We start from the raw sequence: 25,163 nt of genomic DNA, 5'->3' as shown, positions 1-25,163 counted from the left end.
ATGTACAGAAGTACCTTTTTGCCAAGTGTCACATGGCACAAAGCAACTCTGGTGAAGTTAAAACAGCAACATTGCAAAAAGATAACTCTGCTGCAAAATACTTCTTTGTAGTTGTTGTTTCTTTTGTAAGAAATAAAAACACTGTGGCATGAAAAACATTTCCGCATTTTCATGGGCCATCAAGTTCTTCTCTAGCTGCAACTGCAGAGCTATTTTTCTACTTACATATCCCAATTTCACTTTTTGAAAGGAAATCGTTCTCTCTCTCTCTGAGTTTCCATCACATTAGAGTTTTCATCATATCATAACCTTGGAGATACACAGCAGAATATGGAAGGAATATAGAGACATGTTTGGAAATACTTTGCTGTGTGGCAGAATGTTGAATGATACGAGGTACTTGGAGATCAACCTTTTACATCAGACACTATCTATTTAAAAAGGGTACCATCCATTCCAGATTGAAAAATTTGAATGCAGTTTTTTATAAACCATTCATTAAAACAACCGAAGAGAGAGGAAGAGGGAAAGTGATTCAGGGAGGTGAAATAATACAGCAACATGAAAGTGCCTACAGTACTGAAATGGAAGGCAGCACATAGAAATTCCAGCAATAATATAAAAACTTCTCTTCACATCACTGCAAACTAAGCTGAAAGTGTAAGGGTAGAGGTGCCCCCAGCATGTTTTTTTTTAACCAAAGACCACCTTCTCCTAGCACTTCGGTAAGAAAGAAGGAACCAAAAAGGCAAACTGGGAAATTGTCTAGATAAAACTGTTTAGGAAAAGAGAAAATGGAAAGTGAAACAGGCTGTTTTGTATTTTCTTCCTTCTCACTGCCACCAAGAAAGAGATACTAGCTCATAACAAAACAGCAATGTAAATGATCTTTATTTTGTCCAACCCTTTGCACTTGATTAATTCTACTCCCTATAAATTGTTAACCCACTTGACTATTACTCATCCCAGGTAGACTGTAAGCTAACACACTACACATTCTGTAAAGTTTCGTGCACACATGCCATCAGATCAGTAATACATAGCACTAATAATAATCACATATAATGCATAACACACATGGTCGTCTAAAGAAGAGAAAGTTCTTAAGGGAGATATAAGCCCACATGCCCTTTTTGTTCTAGGAAAACCTCAGCAACGTAGTGTGTGTCCAAGGCATGTTTCCTAGATGTTTCCTAGAGCTCCCTTGAGGACAGCATAGCTTCACACTGGCCACAGGGAGGCCTGCACCCATAAAGCATAACACAGCCCTCACACAGTACCACTGGAGCGCTGGCATTCACTCTCGTAAAGTAGAAATCTAAACATGAATGAAAAATTTAGAACTTGGTCATATGCCAGGGCTCTAGAGATTTAGCCAAGGTTTCAGGGGTTTAATGCGGTTTTCAGTTGACAGCCCTTATTAAGGGGTTGAACTAGGGATCATTTTCTGTTTCTGAAACATCTGTTGTCCAGTAAAGTCGCAATTACACTTAGCTCTTTTCTTGCTTCAGTAATGATTATATAATACAAGAAAGCAACGGCCATTTGAACAAGCAACAGACCAGCAAATGTAAGTTTCTAGATTCACTTCCTGGTGCTTTTACACTTCAGCTACAAATGTAAACATACAAGAACTATGTATATATAAAATATATAAATGCTTTTCTTAAACTGTAGCAGATAAACGTCTCAAAGCTGATGGGCAGTTATCTCTAATTTGCAAATGGAATTTGAACTAGATAGCTTAAAGTCAGTTAAAGTATTTTTTCCCTGAAGCATCTGTCAGCTGTGTCTACTACATCATCCACTGGGGTGGCCCAGCTGGCAGTCTGTGCCTGCAGGCTGCTCACACTAAGGTACCTGCCCTTCTCTGAGGCAAGTGGCTGTTGCTGCTGCCATAGTGAGAGGTATTATTTTGTGCCTGCACATGAACCATTGCCATTACTCCATTCATACAGCATTTTAAGACTGACTTTTTCTCTGTTCCAATTTCCAGAAGGTTATGAATTTCCATGATTTCTTGTTCTCTTGAACCCCCCAAAGGCCACAAGTCCAGAATACAAGCATAAGCAGACAGCGCACTACTCTGCTGCCTACTTTTCAATGCCAAGCTGAAAAAATGTTCTGAAGGACACTAATTTCCTGTATCATAAACAAGACTGAGCCTTGCTTCCTAAATGAGAGTGGATGCCCAGAGAATCAGATGTGAATGCCCCTAAATATTTTCTGATATCATTTCCAGCTTCCCTAAGCTGCATTTATGACAAATCAACTTAAATCAAACTGACCTGACATTGCTTTCAAGGAATTATCCTGCTGCGAGACAGATGATTGATTTCTTTTCTCCATTTCAAAGTGGCAACATGAACTACTACAACATGCAATGAATGTCATGAAGCTGCTCCACACAAAAATAACATATTGTCCATAAAAACACATGAATTTAAACAGGAAATTTGCTGCACATGGTTTCCATCATCCTGTATACTGCTGATCAGAGCATACTTATTTACCCTTACATAAACACTTTGCAATAACGCGCATAGTGCATGTATTCCATAGGTAATTGACTGTTAACTGTTTCTTACCAAAATCAGAGACAGGTTCAGTGATACTCCACAGGGAGAAAAATGATGATAAAGAAACCATCTTTTAGACTCTTCTCCTCACCCCTACTCCCAAAAATAAGTACTATGTGCTAAGCAAAGTAGGAGCTGATGTTTTACAAAAATAGGTTTACAACACTCCCCAGGAGCATTTCCACACACATTTGACAGATAATAAAACTAAGGCACCAGAAAAATAAATGACATGTCCACTCAGTCAGGAACAGCAGCCTGGGTTTAATCCACCTACTGAAAGCACCAATGAACACTAATGTAAATAGGATGGGTCAAATTCCTAAACATAATAAAAGTTAAGTAAAACTGGGTTTCATTGAAACCCATATCCTTCTGACAGTTGCCCCAGCAACAAAGAAACAAAATCCAGTTTTGCTTGCACAGACAAGCACTTTCTCTTTTTGTATTTAAGTTTAGAATCTAAACATTTTGGAGTGGAGAAATGAGCAGCTGAATAAACTGATACATTTCTCTGTAACATGTAGTATTTTCATAATCTAGGTTTTGGGGAATTTTTACTCTCTTTTTTTAGGACGTGTTTCTGGGTTTTAGTGCGAAATCAAATGGATCCACGAATAATAACAGACTCCGTATTCTTTTGAGTGGCAGGGAGTTTTAATCATAGTTATCATTATCAGACTAATGTACGAGCACTTAAAGATGAACTAAAACTAGTCACATTATACTGGGTACTACTAACTCATCTTTTATATTATCATTTACACTATTATTATATTCTGTTTATATTATAATATTACACATCTGTACTACACATAAAAGAATATTACAAGTGTATTGAAACCTTGATTTTTGCAAAAAAATTAAATATGGGCCTAAAGAAAATACCAGCATATGAAATATCCTCTAGACCACAGAGGCAAACGTGTGTAAGGCTTTGCATAGGATCCACAGTTGCACAGTCATGCTCATGGAAGGGAAGTAATACTGGAATTAGATTTAGAGGTGAAACTTCACAGTAACATGCACAGCTAAATAGGTCAGGTCTACAGAATGCAGCCTACCTCACCCACACACTGTCCAGGCTTTGAGCCATCATGCAAAAAGCCATATTCATTCAATGCTTTCCAAAGGTTCATTGACTGGTCAAATCAAAACCAGCTCTGTCATAACACTTATGCATTTTTCATAAATGAGGTCTTTGGTCACAATCAGTTCTCCCTCACAGGGGCAGACTACAAGCAATAGCTACAAACAGTAAACTACAGAACACCTTTGGAAAATGTCTCTTCTCCTGTACTAATTCTCTTTGTTTTACTTTTTCTGCATTTTTATAGTATACTCATCACAGCGCAATATGAACATTTCGCAAACACGTAAAATCTCTATAGTAGTTAACTTCTTTTGCAGGGATTTTCCTTTGTATTAAGCTTATTTTTATCAGTAACAAGGAGGCCCCAGACGGCTTACCAGGGATAGGATAGTGACAGTGAAGTTACATTTTGTCCAGGTGACTTGTAATTGTTCTGTTCTGAGGTCTTCCCAGGAAGAGCTGCAAATCTGGGGACCAGTGCTCAGCAAATGCAGCCTGGAGAAGTTTCACCTCGTCCCAGCGGAAGACAGCTGTCAAAGGAGTTAAGACATGCAGGGTTAGGGAAGTCTGGGTCTGATTTGGGACAGTTAGCTCCTTTAGGGACTATTTTTTTCCATTTTACTATGCTCCAATTCAAAGCAGCACAGATAACTTGAGCAAGGGATACTGAGTGGTCCATTTTCTCCCGTTAAAATACCTGTTTTCTTTCAAACCCTCTGCAGCCTTTCTAAAGTCAGTACTTTCACCCACTAACATACTCTTAGATTAAAAAAGCCTGGAAGTCACTACTGTGCATTCTAATAGTCAGTGACTGCAATATCTTGTTCAAATCCAGGTAGAGGACATTTCTGTAGTTGTGGACCTTTGGGAACAGAGAATAGTCCAAAAGGTAAATAAACAATATGCTATTCTTTAAACGTGCCATTGTACAGTAATAAGTCCACATCCTGAATATTCTTTCTGCAGAGAACTGAAGGCCTATAGTAAAAGGAAAATTCCTTCGTTGGAGAAATAAAGAAACCTGAGGAAAGGTTAATTAAAACTCCCAAAACATCAGAGCTGAAATATTTGAGTATAAATTTAAGAGGCAATCGATAAAATCTTAGCAACTGCATATTGATGAGGAAAGGTGAGAAAGATGCATTGTTCACTTTTTAAGAATAATATTGACACTTCAATTTTTACCATACCATGAAATTACAGTAGCTATTTACCTATCTACCTTTTTTTTGGCCCTGTCAACTATACATTTCATCTTTCTCTCTGCTGTCCTGAGCAATAGTAGAACGTTTTATAATCTAGAGAATGTGGGAGCTGAGGGCAATGGCAACCAACAGCTTCTCCCATTAACTTAATTCTTAAAAGTCACTCTTAAGATGATCCATCAAAATACGCACTTCAGACCATACGTGTACTGTATGCCACATCTGACTTAAGGTGTAAACTTTAAAAGGAACAAGTAGCTGTTTAAAGACCTTAAAAACATCCTTATACATCAGTGAAAAAAACAAGGAAATATCTGTAGATTCAAGAGCCTTCACATCTTCAAAACCAGCATCTGTAAGCATACTCTGCTTTCTACACAGTCATGGAAGAGTAAGCTCATGTCGCAAACCGCTGTGCAAAGCCAAGAATAGAAGATTAGTAACATTTCCTTCCCTCTTTCTTGTTATATGTGATTTTGTGTTTTTCACATTATTCTGATATTCCTGGTAACAGAACTATGAAAATACTGCTGCAGGAGACACCAGTAAACTATCTAGTCTATATTTCTGCCCGACAGCAGGATCAACTGTAATTATTTCTGACAGATATTTTCATAACTTGTTCTTCATAATGGAACATGCCCTTGCAATTTACATTGCATTCAGTGGAGGATTTCCTGTTTATAAATAAAATCTGTATCATGGGAACAGTGTTCAGCAGAATGTTAGGCTTACAAAGATATAAAAGAAGTCACAGAAAATTTATGTACTCTGGGCCAAATCAACCACTAGTAGAAAGGTTAATCAGGGTTAGGTCCACCTCCATAATTAATTAGTCTATGTCCCCTATACAAAACATTGAGAGTTTTTACCCTTTAACGAGGAGCCTGCATGATTAGTATACTGTGTGTCAGTTGCTTTACACATGCCAAATGTGATTTTAAACAGCCACTGTACTTGAATTACTGATGAAACGACCCTACTATAAGAGTTCAATGTTTCACTTAAGTCAAGGAGTTTTCTTATCAACTTCCCAACAACCAGAGAAACTACAGCCAACAAGACTTGATCTTCACTCTTCAAAGCACTTTTCCTCCACGTTTGCACCAAGTTTAACAACACCATGAGTAAATGCCTTTGCATGGTGTATTTATCCCTGGATTCTGAAAGCCTTTCAGACATGGACTATTAACCAGTAACTATTTATGGTTGGTTTGTTTGAGATGGTTTTGTTTTGGTTTTAAATTTTCAGTGTCACTCTAAATGTAACCACAGGAACTATCAATTTCTGCTCAACAAAGGATGAATGCTTAGTCCAAGAGCTCATAAAACATCTCTGGAAGACACAAGAAAGCAGGTAGCTGAAAGAGCATCTTATTGCAGTGCATTTCCTTTGTATGGGGATGACCTTTAACACTCCCTACAGCATTTTCAAGGCCCATCTTCCATGGTGTGACTCTAGGGTTGCTCAGTGCAACTTATTACAGCTGTATCATATTGGGACTGGCACTGTTCAACATCTTTGTTGGTGACATGGGCAGTGGGATTGAGTGCACCCTTAGCAAGTTTGCAGTGTTCGGGATTTTAGGGGGTAGTGTTTTTTGATAGACAGAACTTACCTACAACACTTGAATGGTTAGAGAAGGTCATCAGATCCTTCTCTACACTAGCCAGCATGCACTGTTCAATAGTTAATGAATCCTGAAGAACATTCAACCATGATGCTAAAAAGAAATCTCTATCCTACTGTTAAGCAGGATGCTGTTTATCAGTCTGTACATTGAAATAGATGTTGTACAAATGAAATTCACAGCATCAGCAGTAATGAATCAGATGCTTAAAAAGCTCATCAAAGCAAGATGGGCACCTCCAATTCCCAGTCAGAAAGGCGCATTAAACCACTTACAGAAAGACATTTCCATTTCCAAGACATTTTAGTGAATTCATGCCTGCTCCTGGCTGCATTTCAATGAAGATAAAAATAAAATGACATGTACACTACACCAGCTCCACAGTAGGAGCACTTCCATGACTGGGAATAGTAGAGACAATTACTGAATCAGAACTTCTCAAAGACTTCTGCAGAGTCAGCAGAGCACAAAGCAGATGTTGCTGCTGACAGGACAGAAACTAAATTTGCAAGAAGTCTACTTGGAGTTGGAAGAGAAGAAGGGAAAAAAGAGAAAAGGAATGTGATCACCACAAGCCCACAAATTTTACAAGTCTTTTCAAGCAAATTTCAAAGCTGTAATGGAAGGATAATTTTAAAACCAACCACCACCAGTACAGAAGCAGAGTTTTGTTGTGATTATAAATAATCCTTAGCAACAGAAATATATCACTCATCTGCGTAAGTCCGTAACATAGTGTAGCCCTTCCAGCTTCAGGTGTCTGTCATTCTCAAAAGGATATGAGCCACTGCCCAGCATGACCAGCCTTTACTCACTTTTCTACTGCTACTACTGGCAACTCTTACTATGGTATCACAAAATCTGATAGTACTTCTTGCTCTTCTCAAAGCTTCAGGTTAAGAGTTTTAACTTTCATTTAAAAGATGTTTCTGTCCCTCACAGTTGCAGAAAGACAACAGAGAACACACTTAACAGTCTTAAAGATGAAAACCAAGAACACACAAAGATTCTCCTTTTAGAAACAAAATGCCCCAATAATTTTTTTAGACTTCTACTCATGATTTAGAAATAAATGGAGACAAAAATTCACTTACAAATGGAAAGCAGATGTAGGCATATGCTTATTTAACCAACCTGTAGCTACAAATTCATGACGATTTCTTTTCTTGACAAGATTTCTTCCTCTAACATCAGTATTTGAAGGAAACTGTACTGTTTATTTCAGGGAAAGGAAAAGCAGGGTCATTGGTGACTAGTATCAGTCACTACCAGTGAAGGCTTAATGAAATTTTTCACTATGCAAGAGCTTCTTTACCATGATTGTTAAAATAAAGGTCAGAGTAAGTGAAGAATCCAAACAAAGGCATGCGAACAGGATGGACAGTTTATCTACTGACAAAACTCATCACTGAAAGAAAATTCTGCAGCATTAACTAAGGGTTAGCTTGGAGTAATGCTGAACCAAAACACAGACAAAATCTCACCTACACTGTGACAGTGAGCACTGCAGCGCAGACATTGTAAAAAAACCTTGTCAGTGTATATGTCTGCTGCAGCCCTTTGAAGCAAAATGTGTGTGACCGTCAGTGTGCTATTGAAATCTTCTTTGCTTAATCTGAATAAAATTGCATATGTGAAAGAGAAAGTGTAGGGCACCGTCTTCTAGGAGAGCATTTTATCTGTCAGGAATTACTCCAGTGTATCAGAGACACTGTGTAAAAAGAGATTTCAATGTAATTATTCTTATATAAACTTGATAAAATGATGTGGAACACTGAAAAAGTGCAAAGAAAAGACCTGCATGAAAAGTGTGAGACATTTTTTATAAGAACTATCATCCCACTTTCTCTAGACAACTCAGATTGATAGTAATACAAGATCTTGTATACATACTATTATCATAATAACATTCCAAGAATATCTCTTTGTGTTTTGTATAATATCCCTATTACAATTAAAAAAAAACAATAAAATAAAATACAAACAAATGATAAATTGTATTCAACAAGAATGATAAATGCATTAAGAAACAAATTTTGCCTGTATGATGTAGGCAAGCAAATTTGTGCCCATAAGAATAGCCAGAAATACTGTCTTGCACATGCGGTCTCGTACAAAACTTTCTGAATCTCAGTGCTACCAGGGTTAGTGACCTCACACGACGGCCATGCCTAAGATCTGACTACCCGCTGGGACCAAAGTATGTGGGACCAACCATATGGATTTTAACCATGGATGTATGCAAGATTTTAACTCCATCAAGGGAAATAATTTTGTTACATTTCTGTTTTTTATTTATGTTTTATTTTCCTCATTATAAGTATGAATCCATGCTGTCATACTTAAACCTATTCTCTCTCACTTGTACAATATTCTAAACCCTCTACACAAAGTTACCTCTAACAATTCCCAACTACTGCAACTGAATGCTCACTGAGGAAACACTGAATAACAGTTACTTAAGATCAGTTTAAGACTGGATCAGTTTAAGCAGCTTACAGCTGGTGGAGGAGGGCAAAAGGGAGAGAGCGAGAGGGACTGACCTTTTTTCTTCTGTTTCTGTTACACTGACCAGATCAGCCTATTTTGAAACATGTCACCACAAAGCAACGAGGTACTGCCATCTCTGTGTGGAGGACTGTTTCACAGTATAACCCAGAATCCTTTCTGTCATTAAGCCTGGTAAGATTACTACAAAGTGGGCAAATGGCAGAAAACATGCTGAATTGCCTTGATCTACAGAAACTATGAGGCACTTGGCAGTACAGGCTATAAAATTGCTATAAAAATTAGAAGATTGGCCAAAATGTTTAGGGGCCATTCTTAACAACATCAGTAGGTTTATAAACCAATAACAGATCTGAATGCAGTAAAAATGAGGCTATAAAACTTCATGAAAAGATTATACCTGGTTTGATCACCAAGAGGCAATCACAGAATGCTTTGTGTTGGAAGGAACCTTAAATATGAGCCAGTTCCAACCCACTGCCCACCTTCCACTAGAGCAGGTTGCTCAGAGTGTACAACCTGTTCTTGAACAGTTGCAGAGACGAGGCATCCACAACTTCCCTTGACAACTTATTCCACTGCCTCACCACAATCACAGTACAGAAGTTCCTGAAATCTAGTCTAAATCTCCACTCTTTCAGTTTAAGACTACTCCCCCTTGTCCTATCACTACATACCCTTGTTTTGGAATGAGACTATGTGGTTTGGTTTTGGAAAGGCAAGTCCTTCTTTTAAAAGAAATGTGATTAATGTGTAGGTCTTCACTCAGGACGTTACCTCTCCACCTCAGGCTCCCTTTAAGTGCTGAAGAATGTATTTTGTCACATCGTTTGTATTCATTTGGTTGTGGGTTTTGTTTGTTTGTTTTGTTGTGTTTTTTGTTTGTTTGGCCCTGTTTTTTATAAACTTAAACATACAGCATAAACCTTGTATTTCTAGCTGTTCTTTGCAAAAGAAGAGCCTGAAAGGCTGAAAGGTTACTTCAAAAGTGATGGGGATGGGGAGGGGAAGAATTATTTTTAGTGCTATTTGCCTCAGAGGGAAGGCAGGAAAAACAAGGCCTAAGTAAAAAGGACTTAGAAAAAAAACTATGTAATTAAAAAATGCAAAAGAGCTTAAGTGATCAAGCTGCCTAAAGTCCTGTGGGTGAGGATATGTCATTGTTATAGCATAAATCATGAAGATGGTGAAAGTTTATAAGCTTTTCTATACTCCCATGTCTGCAAGGCATGCAATTATCTGCTGAAGAAGGAAAATGTTTCTTTTCTCAGTACCAGCATTCACCTAGGTTCACTAATGACCCTTTCCTTTTGGACCTATAGCTATAGTCATAAGTCCTAATGATGCACCAAACCGAAAATGGACCACTGTGACTGTGCATCCCTCCTTATATTTATACAGAACCTATGCATGTAAGAAGTTGCAAATGTACAATCTAGGATAAGCTGCAATTCTCGACAGTTCTTCCAGGATTTTTCTCTTACAACATGCATAAGCAAATCAGTAATGAAAAAATCTAAAGCCGGTCTTATCTGGCAGGAAAATATCAGTTTAAATATCCTTGACTGTACTGGGATTCCCTTCATTTCTGTTCATACTAAATGAACCACGAATAGATAACTTTTTTCTCTGCTGGAAAATACTGTGAAAATATTTTCTTTTTCAAGAAAGATGATGACTCAGTTGGAAGATAAGATAGCCACTTGATGCTGAGCAGTTTAATCTCAAATGTGAATGTGTCTGTAGATCACAGAAAGACAACGCTGACACCCTGTGTTTCTCATTTCTTGTCAAGTCTAGCTCAATGTCTACCACCACTGTGACAGACTTAACTGACTGGCCCAGCCTCTACTCACAGAGAGAATAAAACTCCTAACTGTACTACGATGGAATGAAGTTCATACTCTGCCATCAGCACATTTACTGTATGTTCCTACTTACCCCGTGGAAACCACAGATATATATCTAACTCACACTGTCTAAATAATAAGCTCAGCCTGTATATATAAAAAATGTATATAAATGAAAATTACCAGAGGAATGCTTTCAGAAACACCATACCACAAGCCACTAGATTTCACTGCTGAGCAGATACATATTCTCACCAGTTAAAGCATCGCAGAGCTTCCTTATGTCCTTCACCTGAAAAAAATTCAGCTTGTATGGGTCCATGCATTGATTACTTGTCACTCCTCAGACACATACAGGCACAATGAAGTGCCACTACTTGCCAGCTAGGTTACATCTGCCAGGCCTGCTAAATGACTGTGCGATACCTGTCATTCAAAGAAATAAAGCATTAAGAATAAAAAAGATAACAATTACATTGTCCAGAATGACTCTCCATAAGAAACATGAACAGAAACAACAGTGTACAACAGAAAGAGAAGACAATCCTACTAATAAACCAGCACGGCACATGGTACCATATTCTGGGAAGTAACAGTGGATTTACATTGATACACCTAATAGAGCTGTTAGATATAAAAAAACCCTACACAACCAACATTCTTCTTCATGAAATGTGAACTTATCTACTGTACTCTATGCAACATGAACCACAAATTCTTAGTCTAACTCAATAAGGATAAGTCATTGTCCATGAATGTATTAGCATGCAGCAGTCCTTTCAAGCATGTGACTATATAGTTACTCAAAATTATGTAACTGTGGCAAATGTATACAATCTAATATATTGACATTTTGTGAAGTGCTTTTCAGCACCAGTTTTCAGACAGCGTATGTTGAAGGAGCTTGAAGAACGAATACCCAGGAAACACTGATGTCTTTGCAAGAAGCACCAATGTCCTGTTATCATCATTTACAGACTAAGAGAGCTAAAAATTATTGTCTTCAGAGACTAGACACATATGCAGCCGTTAACTGAATCAAAGTACAGAGACACCACTGCAGCTGAAAGGACTATCACTCCTCTTGGCAACATGGAGATGTTAAGTTCAAAACGTATTTATATTTATCAGAAATTCTTGTTTCTTTACATACTGTGTAAAATCGAGTATAAGTAAATAAATAGGTTCTGTAGGCAGGCTAAAGTAACTAATGCAATTTGTCTAATGGCATTTCCGTAAGTAAATGAATTACAAAGGCACTCTGCAAGTTTATGAAGGTACACAGGAAGAATTCAGTTAACATTTTTCTCAAATTCAAAGGGATAGCTATTTTGATATCTTTCCTGGATTTAGTACGGCTGCTTCCCTCTGCATACGGTTAGATCACTTGTGCTAGAAATGAATCTACAGCTTTTCCACCTCTACAATGGGATGTAACACATCAAATGGCAAGATATTTTAAAACCTCTCTGACAGAGAGCAAGCACGGGTCTTTGTCCTTTACCTCTTTGTACTGTCAGATATGTATATTCTTGATGCATTTGAGCTCATCAGAAAGTTCAAAGCAAAACAAAACAACCCCCTTCATTAAAATTCTGTCTGCACACTGACATTGCTACAATCATATGTGTCACACAGGAGAACATTGTGAAGTTTAGGGACAGATGAATAAGGACATAAGAGACAACTCCCTTTGAAAAGGAAAGGGTTCGATAGCTTGGATCTTTTCTCTGTTTTGTACTGGACCTGGACACTAATTTAAAATGTATTCTGGTCTCAGAGGAAAGCTAACTCATATTAAGGATCGAGCGTCTAAAGTCAGGTCTTACGCTATCTGTTGCAATATAGAAAGCAAACTTGAGTTCCAAAATAGATTTTGCATTCTCACATTAAATTATCAGTAAGTTCAAAGTGCTGTGGCTTCAGCTTAAGTACACGGAACACACAAGTTTGAACAAGCCGTCTTGGAAACTGCTAATAAAATAGCCACAGTAGCATGCAGATGAGCTTCAACAGCTGGGCATCAAGCCATTTTTGCTGCAGTTCATAGGGAGTTCCATATTACTAGGACTCTATTCTTCTCAGCAGTCAAGTTAGATAATTCAAAACCAGTTGAATGCACACTATAATCTTGCACTGCCAACAGTGTAGGCATACGTTTAACAAAAACTGAATAAAGGCAAAAGTACATCATAGTTTACCTACAGCATATAGATACTTCAGAATAATTTGGCTTTCCCTGCACTTTATGTGTGGAGAAATAGTTCACATAACTGGGGATTGTGTTAAAAATAGGAAAATATAAATATTAAGATAGTAATTAGTAAAAATAGTAAGAGAAAAAATAAATGGAAATAGGCAAAGTAAGATCCACAAATAGCCATGTACCTACATATTTGGGAAACTAAATATATTCGCAGAAAAAATGGGGAAAAATACAGGTAAGTGTTCTAATATTTTACTCTTAGTAATACCAAAAAGATTGTCTAATCAACGGAAATAGACAGTAATGCTGCAACTTTACAATATTAAACATTAATTAATGAGATAAAATACTTGCATGATCTAAGCACTTGATAGAAATTGTATGGGTACAATATATATGTAAGGCTACATTTATTTTTTATCAAAGCAAAAGATACTGTAAACAAAACCACTGAGACAGCTAAGCCTAATAGAATGAAAATACTGCAGCTAAACATATACAAGGGGAAACAGTAGAAGTATGAGACTAGTCCCAGCTTATGACAAGATAGCCAAAAGGAATAGGCTATATAATTACTTCAGGTTTTAATAAAGGCTACAGTTTAACATGCTTACTACAGAAAGCACAAAATGTGTCACTGTGAAACTCAATTTTCAAACAGTCAGAAGGTAGTAAATAAAAGGCAAGAAATTAATATACATAGTCTCAAGCCTGTAGGAGACATAGACATCTCCCCAAAGGCATGTACTCTCAGTAAGAATAAGATAGCAGTGGGCAAAGACAAGATAAATATTCTTGTACAGTCAGATACTGCAGCAATTGTTGACCTCCATTCCTTGAACATCAGTGGCATCTTGTCTTTGGGTTCCATTATTTATATAAAATGTAAGATTTCTTAATCCCGTAACAAAGAAGCTTTCTGTGATTGATATAGATGTTTCAACCTTAGGAATAATTTTTATGCCAGTTCAGTAACTTCATTTCTGATTGCACCACACATTCACAATCTCAAAATAATGAGTGCAGGTCACATTTTGTCTCGTACTGAGATACTGTATTCAATAAATATCCTTCTATTGATTTCACTGTGCTTTGGATTATTTCATTAAATAGTATTCTCGTTAGCAATAAAGAGCTCATATTTACAGCACCAACCTAATACCTTTCAGTTATGTTTTACTGTCCAAATTCAGCAAAGTAATTAGTCTAGAGCATTCTACTTCCCTAATAGATGTGCTTAAGAACTTTGTGTAACAAATCTAAAAAACTGCTTAACTAGTAAGCTGAACTTTAGGCTAAAGCATCCTTATTCTGCTAGCTCTCTTCTCCTTCCAATCAGTGTAATGCATGTAAGAAGACTCCATAATTTTAGGAGAAAGTTATCACTGCTTAAATATACTCTAATATCCAAGACCAACCAGCAACATTCTAGTCAAAACTGTATAACAAAGCAAAAGTAAAATAAATTAGAAACTTTTACTTATTACCATCTTAACATAAATCAATGTGACATTACTGACTAAGCTGCAGCACTGGGTCTTTGTCCTAGTTAATGGCCAGAGAAAAGAAAACCACAGAGGAATGGTCAACACCATTCAACCCTGGCACTCTCAGTTCCTCTTGTGATACAGTGAATAGATGGAGACTGAGTCCTCCTGCTGTGGGAGCAGCTGGCACACTTCTCTGGGCATCAAGAACAATGGGAAATACACTCGGTGAGTGTCTGTTCTCCTTTACTGATTGTCCACTGAAGCCAAAAACAGGTAGCTAATACATTTTTATGGTGAGTTGTTTATTTTTTTAGGCCTTTAACTTTCAAGTCACGTAAGGACCACAATTTCACCTTTCATTAAGTATATATACACACAATAAAATCACATACTTCAATGACATGCATAATATAATTTTATTATATAAGGAGTTATATCTTTAACTGTATCACAGATACAGATTATTATTTTTTATTTTTTCTATATAAATGCCACCAGGGCAATCAGTAATGTCACACTGATTTATGTTAAAATGATAATAATTAAAAGTTTCTAATTTATTTTATCTAGAGTTTAAAATGCAAAATTAAATGGTGGAAAAACTTTAAGAAAATATTAATAAGAGCACATGCTGAAGCAAACAAGCTTGGAGAAGCAGAGCAACTATGTAGATGAGATTATAAGAAACAACATCATATCCCGTTGCTTTTCACGACCCCACAAACAAGACACTAATTTAGATTCTCCAAGTAAGTTGCTGCTTGACACCTGAAGCAAAGCCTGCTTCACATCACTCTCCTAGCATCTCAAAAAAGAAAAAAACAACCCGAAACACTCACCACAAACCGTGCAGAAGTCAGATAAACATGTCTGCCATTGATGATATTCTAACTTGCATTTCTAAACCACTTTCACAATCTCAAAGGAATCTTCATGAAGTTTGGTGTTTTGAGTTTTTACTGGGGGGGGGGGGGGAGGGTAGGTGCTGTTGGTTTTTTGAGGTTGTTTTTTGTTGTGGGGTTGTTTTTGTTTTGTTTTGTTTTAATAACCTGAGACCGTGATAATGTAAGCAGAAGAGCTATTGCAGGGCTTACACTGTCAGACACAGTTAAATACTAGCTCACCCTCTTGGAGCCAAGGTCTGCAGGAAGCACAGGTAAAGAAATGTGAATGAACAATAGTGCTCCTAAAGCTCTGTCTTCTTTCACACTTTGAAAAGTTATTTTGCATAAGAAAAGCAGCAGAATACCTAAAAGCTGAAATATCAAAATTAAATTACTGGCTCGTATTTCATTTAGATTGGGCCATAATAAGGCTGTATTTCCACGTAGCTGGAAATGTCCAAGGGCTTCTAAGTCAGTACATGAACTGCTCAAGAAATAAGAACTCGCAATCAAAGTGTGTTTGAAAGTTCTCTATATGTTTTCAAAAGAGAAAAAAACACCCACCCCCCAAAACCCACCTACCTTCAGTAGCCATAGCAGTTTTCAAAAGACTCATAAACTATGTATTATAGGTATTATATTATTAAGGAATCCTATCAAGATTGATCTAGACAATGTATCACATCTAGAAAGTTAAAAAAAGCCAGCAAATGAGATAATACTGCACTGAAGTTCTATAAATCAGGCTACAAGATTTACCTCTTCACACTCTGACTGCTCACGCAGTTAGCTCAGACTTCCTAAGAGAGAGCCATCTCTGGTTTTAGCTCATTAAAACCACAAGGAAACATTACGGTAGACAGTCATAGACACATTGTAACCCTGATTCCATTTCCTAATCTAATTCTTGTCCCTCCAGCACTTGCAAGCAGGCAAAACACAAAGAAATTAGTATTAGTCACCTATCTCACTTTAAACATTAACAGTGGTTAATCCCAGCACATTCAACTATGCCAGTTGAATACTGCCTCTTGATACATACTCAAATTACCAGAGGCAATGTAGGCCCACTGATGAACGGGATGGGTGCCCTGGTGACAGAAGATGCAGAGATGGCAGAGTTACTGAATGCCTTCTTTGTCTCTGTCTAAAGTGAAGAGAACCCCTGAGCCTTAGATGAAGTCACAGCGACATTGCCTTACTGCCAATCTGAATTTTGCAACATTGCTAAATCGCCATCATCTTTACCAAGTCTTTGAGGACTGGAGTCAAGTCTTCAAAAAGGGCCTCTCACCTCCATACCTGGGAAAGTGATCACCTTGTCCTTGGTGCCAATATCAAGGATGAGCAACATGGCTTCACCAGGGGGAAATCATGTGAGGAAATAACACGGTGGATGGACAGAGTGGATGTGGTCTACCTTGACTTCAGACCTTTGACACAGTCTCCCACAGCATCCTCACGGCTAAATTGAGGAAGTGTGGAGAGTAGTCTATGGGGCTGAGTCTAGTTGGAGGCCTGTAACTAGTGGAGTGCCTCAAGGGTCAGTACTGGGACCAGTACTATTTAATATATTCATCAATGATTTAGATGAGGGACAGTGTACTAGATGACACAAGCTGGGAGGAGTTGAACCCTGAAGGCTTGCTGCCATCCAGCGAGACCTGGACAGGCTGGAGAGTTGGGCAGGGTATATCTTGATGAAATATTACCAGTGTAGAGTCCTGCATCTGGGCAGGAACAACCCCAGGTTCCAGTGGTTGGGGAACGACCTGCAAGGGGAGAGGGACCTGGGGGTCCTAGTGGCATAAACCCTTGTGGCTAAGAAGGCCAAATTCCTCCTTCCCCTCTACTCTGCCCTGGTGAGACCCCATCTGGAATATTGTGTCCAAGTTCAAGAAGGACAGGGAGCTGCTGGAGAGAGTCCAGCGCAGGGCAACCAAGATGATTAAGGGAGTGGAGCATCTCCCTTATGAGGAAAGACTGAGGGAGCTGGGTCTTTATAGTTTAGAGAAGAGGAGACTTTTATAAGTGTCATAAATATATAAAGGGGGAGTGTCAGTCTACTCAGTGGCAAACAATGATAGGATAATGGGTGCAAACTGGAACACAAGAGGTTCCACTTAAACTTGAGAAGGAACTTCTTCTCAGTGAGGGTGACGGAACACTGGAACAGGCTGCCCAGGGAGGTTGTGGAGTCTCCTTCCCTGGAGACATTCAAAGCCCGCCTGGACACATTCCTGTGTAACGTTATCTAGGTGTTCCTGCTCTGGCAGGGGGATTGGACTAGATGATCTTTTGAGGTCCCTTCCAATCTCCAGCATACTGTGATACTGTGATACTGTGAAATTAGAATAAATGAAGGAATAGCCTCAAGGACAAGACTGCCAACTTGTGATTTTGCAACTCTAAATTGTCTTTAGCAGCAAGTCCTATGGTAATACTGAGCAGGTGATGTACGGTATGATGACTTGATCAAATCCGGTGTTCCTTGCTGCATCCCATTCCATGCCTTCCAAATTCTTTCCTGTGCAGAAACTACACTAGCACAACCACTGAGCCCCAAGTAATAAATGCTGCTGAGAAATGTGGCCATAGCAAACACTGGAGATTCAAGGGCATAATCAGATTGCTTTTTTCAGCCAAGAATTTTATTTTATGTTTCATTCAATAAGAAAAAGGCAGATCAGCAAGAAATTTAACTGGTCGACCTAGATAATATACAACTTAGTTGAGCAATAGTCAGTTACCTTTTACGTCTTTTTTACAGGTGTTTATCTTCCTGGACAAAAATTTGTTCATAAATGTTCTTGCAATTTTAATATTTAGACAAAGATGTATGCAATATTCAATGGCCAGTATCTACAGTATTTGTGTTTTGCCTCAAAGTATCTAAAGATGCACTTCCAATGGTGTAAAAAAAAAAAAAGAAAGAAGCTTTTCAGTTCAGAAGTCACAGGTTACAGAGTTTGAAGAGAATTCTGTCTCACTAATTCCAGTTGGCTCCTCCATCAGTACAACGTGACACGACAGCTTTCACAATACATCACCTTCCTATCCTAACATAAATGCTATCTTTCTGAAGTACTGCCAAGATGTTCGGCACAGTTGCCAATCTGAATTATACTGGCAGACCACTACAGCACTGACGTGCTCAGAGTAGAATACTGTTTGGGCAAATACATCTACCGTTTCGCAAAAATCAAAGACAACAGGTAAAGTAACAGTCACAACTATGGCACTCACCTACCCATGATATGTACAACAGATAACCTTCAGTGATAAAATTATGAGCATCAGCTGTTAATGCTCTAACCTCACTACTGCCAGCAGAGTTTAGCTCTGCCTGGTCCTCGCCAGTTTTGAGAAAGCCTTTGCAGAACTATTGCAGAACACACTCATCACCCATGCTGCTGATGTTATGATTTCTAGGACTGATTATAATGTTTCTTTCACTCTATCACCTACAGTATATTCAGCTGAACATCTAAAGCTACCTGTGGGTTAACTGGAGTTACACTATTGCCATGGCACAGCACCACATAATGCTACAGTTTTCAGAGCAAATACCAAATGCTTCAGCAAGTAAGTTCAGCTACTGTTTCACTGTAGCTTAATGCAGACTTAGACTTTTGTGGCGTTTGCTATATGAGCAGTTCTTCATAGAGCAGTCACATCCAGAAAGACAGGATCTGTGCCCCACAGAGCTGAACACAAACATGAAACTCACAATGCCACCTAGAAAACTGAAAATATGTATTGGCCGAATCAACAATGGATCTGTATATTTTAGTTTAAATGCTTTATGATTATTATTATTATTGCTGGTTATGATATTAAGACTCCTGCTACAGAGATCAAAAAGGTCAATGGTTTGCTGAGAAGGAAAAAAAAAAAGAGGCACCTTTCAGATGTTTGGGGTTGTGTGGCTTACTTCCATTTCTCCTCCCCCTACTGGCCTGTGCAAATTCACTACTGTAGTTCCCAGCTCACTAAACCAAACGGTTTACCAAGCTGAAGGTAACTATGAGCAGGTTTTCCCTAGATGCTTCCTTCATGTGAGATATGGTGATTAAACTGAGCTGCCTGTCAGAGCTGTAGCCTGTAACACCAAAACATATCCATAAAACACAAACAGTGTGAAAGCTGAGGTTAACAAATTGTTAGTATTCTTGTACTGATAAGTGTCAGGATCTCAGTGAACTGGTAGGGGAAAAAAAAAGAATTAAAAATAATTTTTTTCTTAAACAAACAACAGAGGGGTTAAACACTTTTGTGTTTTTTTTTTTTCCCCAAGAGAATCTCTCATGAATGTCTACTACCAATAACCTCTCTTCCAAAATTAAATGAAGAAAACAAAAGAGTTCTCTACAGCTCCCTGTGCCCCCCTCTCTCCCTCTCAACCATGACTATTTACCAAACCTGAGAAAATGTTTGTCTCCATTCCTTTCAAGTTTGCTGAACATACTAACATACCACATCCTACTGGTATATATTTTCTCATGACAAGAAATGCATATGCTGCCAGACTACTGAAGGCTTTCTGTGGTTTCCATTTCTTTCCCCTTCCCTGTCTCCAAACAGCAGACATCCTCTCTGAACAGCAAGGTCCATGTCCAGTTTGCTCCTGTCACAGCAATGCAGCTGCCTCCAATACAGGTGACCACTGTCTGCCCTTGACATGCTGCCCAAGAACACTCCTCCTGTCCAGCATTCTTTCTTTATTGTTATAATCTCACCTGCTGTTGAAGGTATCATAGAACATACGCATTGGGCGTGGGTTTTTTAAACAGCACCTTTCTTCATAATACAGGATGTTTTCCCAGAATTACACCTTTGTGTTGTCCACATCTCTGGTTCCCAAATTACACATTTCTTTCCTTACAATATTTCTTATTTTCCTTATTTTCACATATTTTTGTGTGTTTCTAGTAAAGCTAACAGCATTTACATATAAATACAATATTGTATTTTAAGCATTTTCCCACCGTTTTGTGTGTGCTTCTATGAACTGTATAGGAACTTTTGGCATCATGAAGTATAAAGCTGATCAAAATTACCTATTTTGGTCATGCCGATGTGTCAATAAATTTATACACTCAGAAAAAACTCTGGAAAATGCCTCTATAATCTTTGGAAGAAAAAATACTATTCCTTTACTAACTACTGAATGTTTTGGTGTTTTAGATATATGTACTTGAACCTATAATCTCCCCTCTGAAAAAGTTTTTGTGAAGCTGCTTAGAGATCACTTTCTGTTTTCTTGTGGGCAGCAGCTTTTCTCACCCTGTTAGCTCTTTTCAGGGCACCTAAATTCCGATTACTTCAATTTGGAATATCCATTCAAATCACCCCTCCTGTTCCCACGTGGATTTTCTTTTTTAGATTCTATGTCGTCTCTTCCATGATTAGAAACTTCCAGCAACAATCACCCTTAACAAGCACAGATTTCCTCACTGAGTTTTAAGTTTTCTGCCCATTGTTGAGCCCCAGTATGACCCTGCGTCCCTCATATATGAAACATGAAACAATTAAGGCTTCATTTAGCGACTCATTTAAACATTTGTCAGCTTTATCATGTAGATTTCAACTAAGTCTGTTTTGATAATTTTATAGACAATAATAACCTTGGTGAAAAAATTGTCCATACTGACTCTTCCTAACTATCCATCTCCAGGGAGACTCAGCATACCTATATCACAGGATATTTTCAAGAGTTCACTTTGCTGAAATTGTGTTATTTTTTACCCACGATCCAGACAGATATCAAATGTCCATTTCAGGTTGGGTGTTGCCTATTCTTTGTCCTTTGAGCATTGTTCCTACCACAGACCCTACAGCAAACAAGCAGTAGCCACAAGGCTTGCAATTACAGGATTATCTGTCAGAAGCAATGAAAGCACAATAACATACATGTAGAAAAAAGGAACTTGACTTCTTTCAGTGAACTGTTTGTCCTTCAGCTTTCAGAGAATCTGGGCACTGAATTGAAAGATTTCCTTAACACCTGAAGTTTAAGAACAGACACTATACTAAAAAAATTAGTCATCAGGTGAGGAATTCCTCACGGATTTCAATGTGACCATTAGAAGAAAGAAATTATCAGAGTAAGAAGCTGTAACTTGTTCCAGAAAAAGTGAACTCTTTTTCTGCTCTCTGCCTGAGGTTATTAAAACCACTTTGAAAAGCACTCAGACACTGACAAATACTTTGCAAATTGCATCTGCCAACCAAAATCACTAGAAACTGAAAGCACTAACCATAGAATCATAGAATAGAATCATAGAATAGTTAGGGTTGGAAAAGACTTTAAGATCATCCAGTTCAAACCCCCCTTGCCATGGGCAGGAAAAACTTCATAAGGTTGACATCAGCCCACCTCACAAGCGTGTCAAGGTCCCTCTGAATGGCATTCCTTCCCTCCAGCATATCACTAAGAGAAGCCTTCCAGAAATTATTTAAATGACATGGAATTATATCTACAATCACCTCCTGTCTCTGGGATGCACAGCAAGTTGAGGCCTTCTTTTTTTGCATCTGCTTTCTGGGATGGGAGTTTACTGGAGCAGAAATTCCTTTTATATTTGTGTCTTGTTCAGCACAGATAATGTTGCTAGTATTCTGCAAATGCAGCACTGCAGCAGCACATCAGCACTAAGCAGCTGATTGTCAAAGTGACTATATACTTCCAACTTTGATTCTAAAACATGGATGTGCTTGGGACTTTCTCTGGTGCCTTAAACCAATGAAAACCCTTCTGCAGACTTAAATAGAAATGAAAGGGATAATACTGCCTGTTATTTAACTTTTCAAACTACAGTTCGCTATATCAAGCTAAGTAACTTCACATTTTAACCCAAACAACAAATGAGGAAACAACACAGTACTTCTCTACCTCTTTTTATTTAAGGGAAACAATACATCTAGCATAGACAAGTTTTTCTTGGCCTCCTTCTCAATGTTTGGGAACGTTAGGACAGTTCAAGGCTAGCTGATACATTCCTTCACTCTTTCACAATATTATGTGAAGCTCTTAAAAAGCAATAAGGAGAAAAATAAAGCAAGTAAGCCAAACTCCTTTCTCCATATATCATACATGCTAGAGAACCAAAGGGTTTTGCTCTCACACCTAAACAACCTATGACCTCAGACCACATTCACAAGCTTAATCTTTTAGGTTCCCTAAGGTGAAAAAGACCACTTGGTATGAAAAACATTACCAGGAAGGCAGAAGTTTTAATACTTTCTATAATGACCCTTATACTATGATTATAGTTTAATGGAGGTGAGGATAGTAAGGGGGGATAATTTTCTTGCAAAATAAAATGTCAAAGACCCTGTTTTACACAAATTTACCAGTTTCATAAGAGGAAAGGACAACTTTTTGCATGATATGTTGTTTAAATGAAATGAACTCTACTGGGTGTCATAATCTGTCAGTTAATATTGGAAATGGCCTGAAGGCCCTGCAACAAATGCAACCTTCAGAAATGGCAGCTCAATCCAAATGCACATCAAACCAACTGAAATGGTCATAATTTAGTAACCCTTTAAAGCTGAGCTCTGTTTGACACAGAACAAATGGTTACTTTGAGCCTTGGGTTATATTCTTAAACATGGACTTTTTTGCTTCCTTCTTCTTTGAGATGATTATTATCCATCATTCAAAGCATTTAATAAGCCATTGTTGAGGGAATGGACTGTGAACTACAGATACTCTTGTACCAGAAACCAAACCACAGATGTGACACACAAATATATTTTGCTGTAATTGTGTATCGTACCTCTGGTTTACAAAAAGCCCAATGTAAGTTTGAGGTCTATACCAGGCAGTCAGATATATTGTTGTAGCACAATTACTGGACAGACAACAATGAATTGTAGAAAATTATAGGAAGACAATAGAAAGAAGTTTCCATAGCAGTAAAGCAGTCTGATACATTGAGAAAAAAATACCTGCGAAAAGCCAAACAAGAAGGGAGTAGGGAGGGAAGGGCCATTATTTTGCAGCATAATACAACTGGAACTGTGTCTGAACGTCCTGCTATGTGCATGTATCAAAAAAATATGTCAAAAACCCAAAACGTAGACTAATGAGAAATGCAAAACCAGAGGGTCTTCCTTCAAAAAAGTGGTGGGGTTATTTTTCCTTCTCATTATTCAATGTGTTTACATATAGTTTGGGTTAACAGTATCAAAAATGAAATGGCAACATATTTTCCTTTTCTCAGACTACTGCCCATCTTGTAATCACCTTTGGATGTGCCTTGATGGTTGCCTTAAAGAATTAATTGGTCTGAGTACTGCAGAGCTACGCTGCTGTAGCTGAACTTCCTCATGCAACAGGTCCTCCTCCCTGGCATTCTCCCTACATACTCTTAAATCCATTGCAAATGCAGGCAGATATAGGTTTTTTGATGACATTTCTACTTGCACAGAAAAACTGAAAGCTTGTCGACTTGTCTCCAAGATTGACATTATGATATCCAATCGTGTTCTTAATGATTCCATCTTTATTGTAATAAATTTACAGGAGTTTCTTGTTCTTTCTCTTTAAATTCTGGAAATAATCCTTCATATTCAAACGGGGAGTCATAATACTGTTATAAAAGTGTTTTTTCACTGAGGTTAAAGTTATTTATATAAACAGATGTTTTCAATGTATCAAAATAAATTGCTTCTTTGTTAACAGGAATACAAGCAGAAACTGACTGTTTCAAGCTATTGAAGGAATTCAAACGATACAAATTATTTTCAGAATGTCCTTTCACAATGGCTTTTTCATTATTTCATTGGTTATTCTAAGATGCCAAGCTCTAGTCTTAAAAAAAAAAAAAAGACAAAAAAAACAAAAAATAGTTCTTCATATCTGGACATTTTATTCACCATCTTAAAAATAAAATTCTGTTTTTACTTCTCTCCCTCTTTACCACTGTTCTTCCTTTCCTATTTCTCAATTTTTGTCCCAGGAAAACCTGCACTATCCCAAAGTATGGACTCTTACTGAATGATAATCATCATTGTAAGGACTGACTTAAATTAGCACAGAATGAGTTTATATATCTTGCATTTCAGCAAAAGCTGTCCAAAGAAAATATGGGGTATTAAGTTCCAACCTAAACTTTGGCATAGCTGAAATAAACAACTACTTACAATAGCATGGTTCTGAGCATATCACACACGTATCGAACCCTCTGCCTAAAATATTTTTGCCCAAGCCTTAGAGAGACAGATTTCCCATTGAAACTTGTTCAAGTTAGGTATATGGAGTTGGGGCTACTGTGGAAGCATTCCTGTAGTCCCTGCTGTATGTGCTCCCCTTCCTCAGCACTCCATCAGTGCAAGAACAGCAAACCTGGCTTTCCAGAGATCTTGTTGCATTCGCCATGTCTCATACCTTGGAATTCCAGTAACAAAGCTTATGTTGGTAACACACTTTCAGCTGTCTTTGACTGAATACCTAAACTGAAGTAGAAACACATGCAATGAACAACTTGGTAATGCTGGCACAAGCTACATTTACCTTCTATTTACAAAGAGACAGATATCTATACCAGCCATTTCTGCGTCTATAGTCAAAATTCACATTATTACCACTACTACTAGAACTTCTACCCTCATCCCTCTTGTTTCCTAATAATAAACTAGACAAGATACCTGTATATAATATTAATGCATAATATTAATGTATAATATTAATATTAACAATTAATAATA

General features: G+C 37.8%; 1 protein-coding gene across 7 annotated transcripts in view; it reads right to left on the bottom strand.

Annotated features, from left to right (window-relative positions):
• Window positions 1-25,163, bottom strand: part of MAPK10 (mitogen-activated protein kinase 10) — a 145,579-nt gene that overhangs the window by 84,916 nt on the left and 35,500 nt on the right. For 6 of the 7 annotated variants that reach the window (XM_062623431.1, XM_062623437.1, XM_062623430.1 and 3 more), the window contains one exon: window positions 4,050-4,202. The exons of the other annotated variant lie outside the window; for it this stretch is intronic. The gene's annotated coding sequence lies outside the window, so the exon portion shown is untranslated. The remainder of the gene's footprint in view (window positions 1-4,049; window positions 4,203-25,163) is intronic. 7 annotated transcript variants of the gene reach the window in all.

Source organism: Pezoporus occidentalis, unplaced genomic scaffold, assembly GCF_034315485.1.
Source record: "Pezoporus occidentalis ecotype Australia unplaced genomic scaffold, CSIRO_AGI_Poc_V1 ctg252, whole genome shotgun sequence".
In the NCBI taxonomy this organism is placed as follows: Eukaryota; Metazoa; Chordata; class Aves; order Psittaciformes; family Psittacidae; genus Pezoporus; species Pezoporus occidentalis.
Note: the sequence above shows the minus strand (reverse complement) of the source record. Positions and strands in the feature narration are given on the sequence as shown.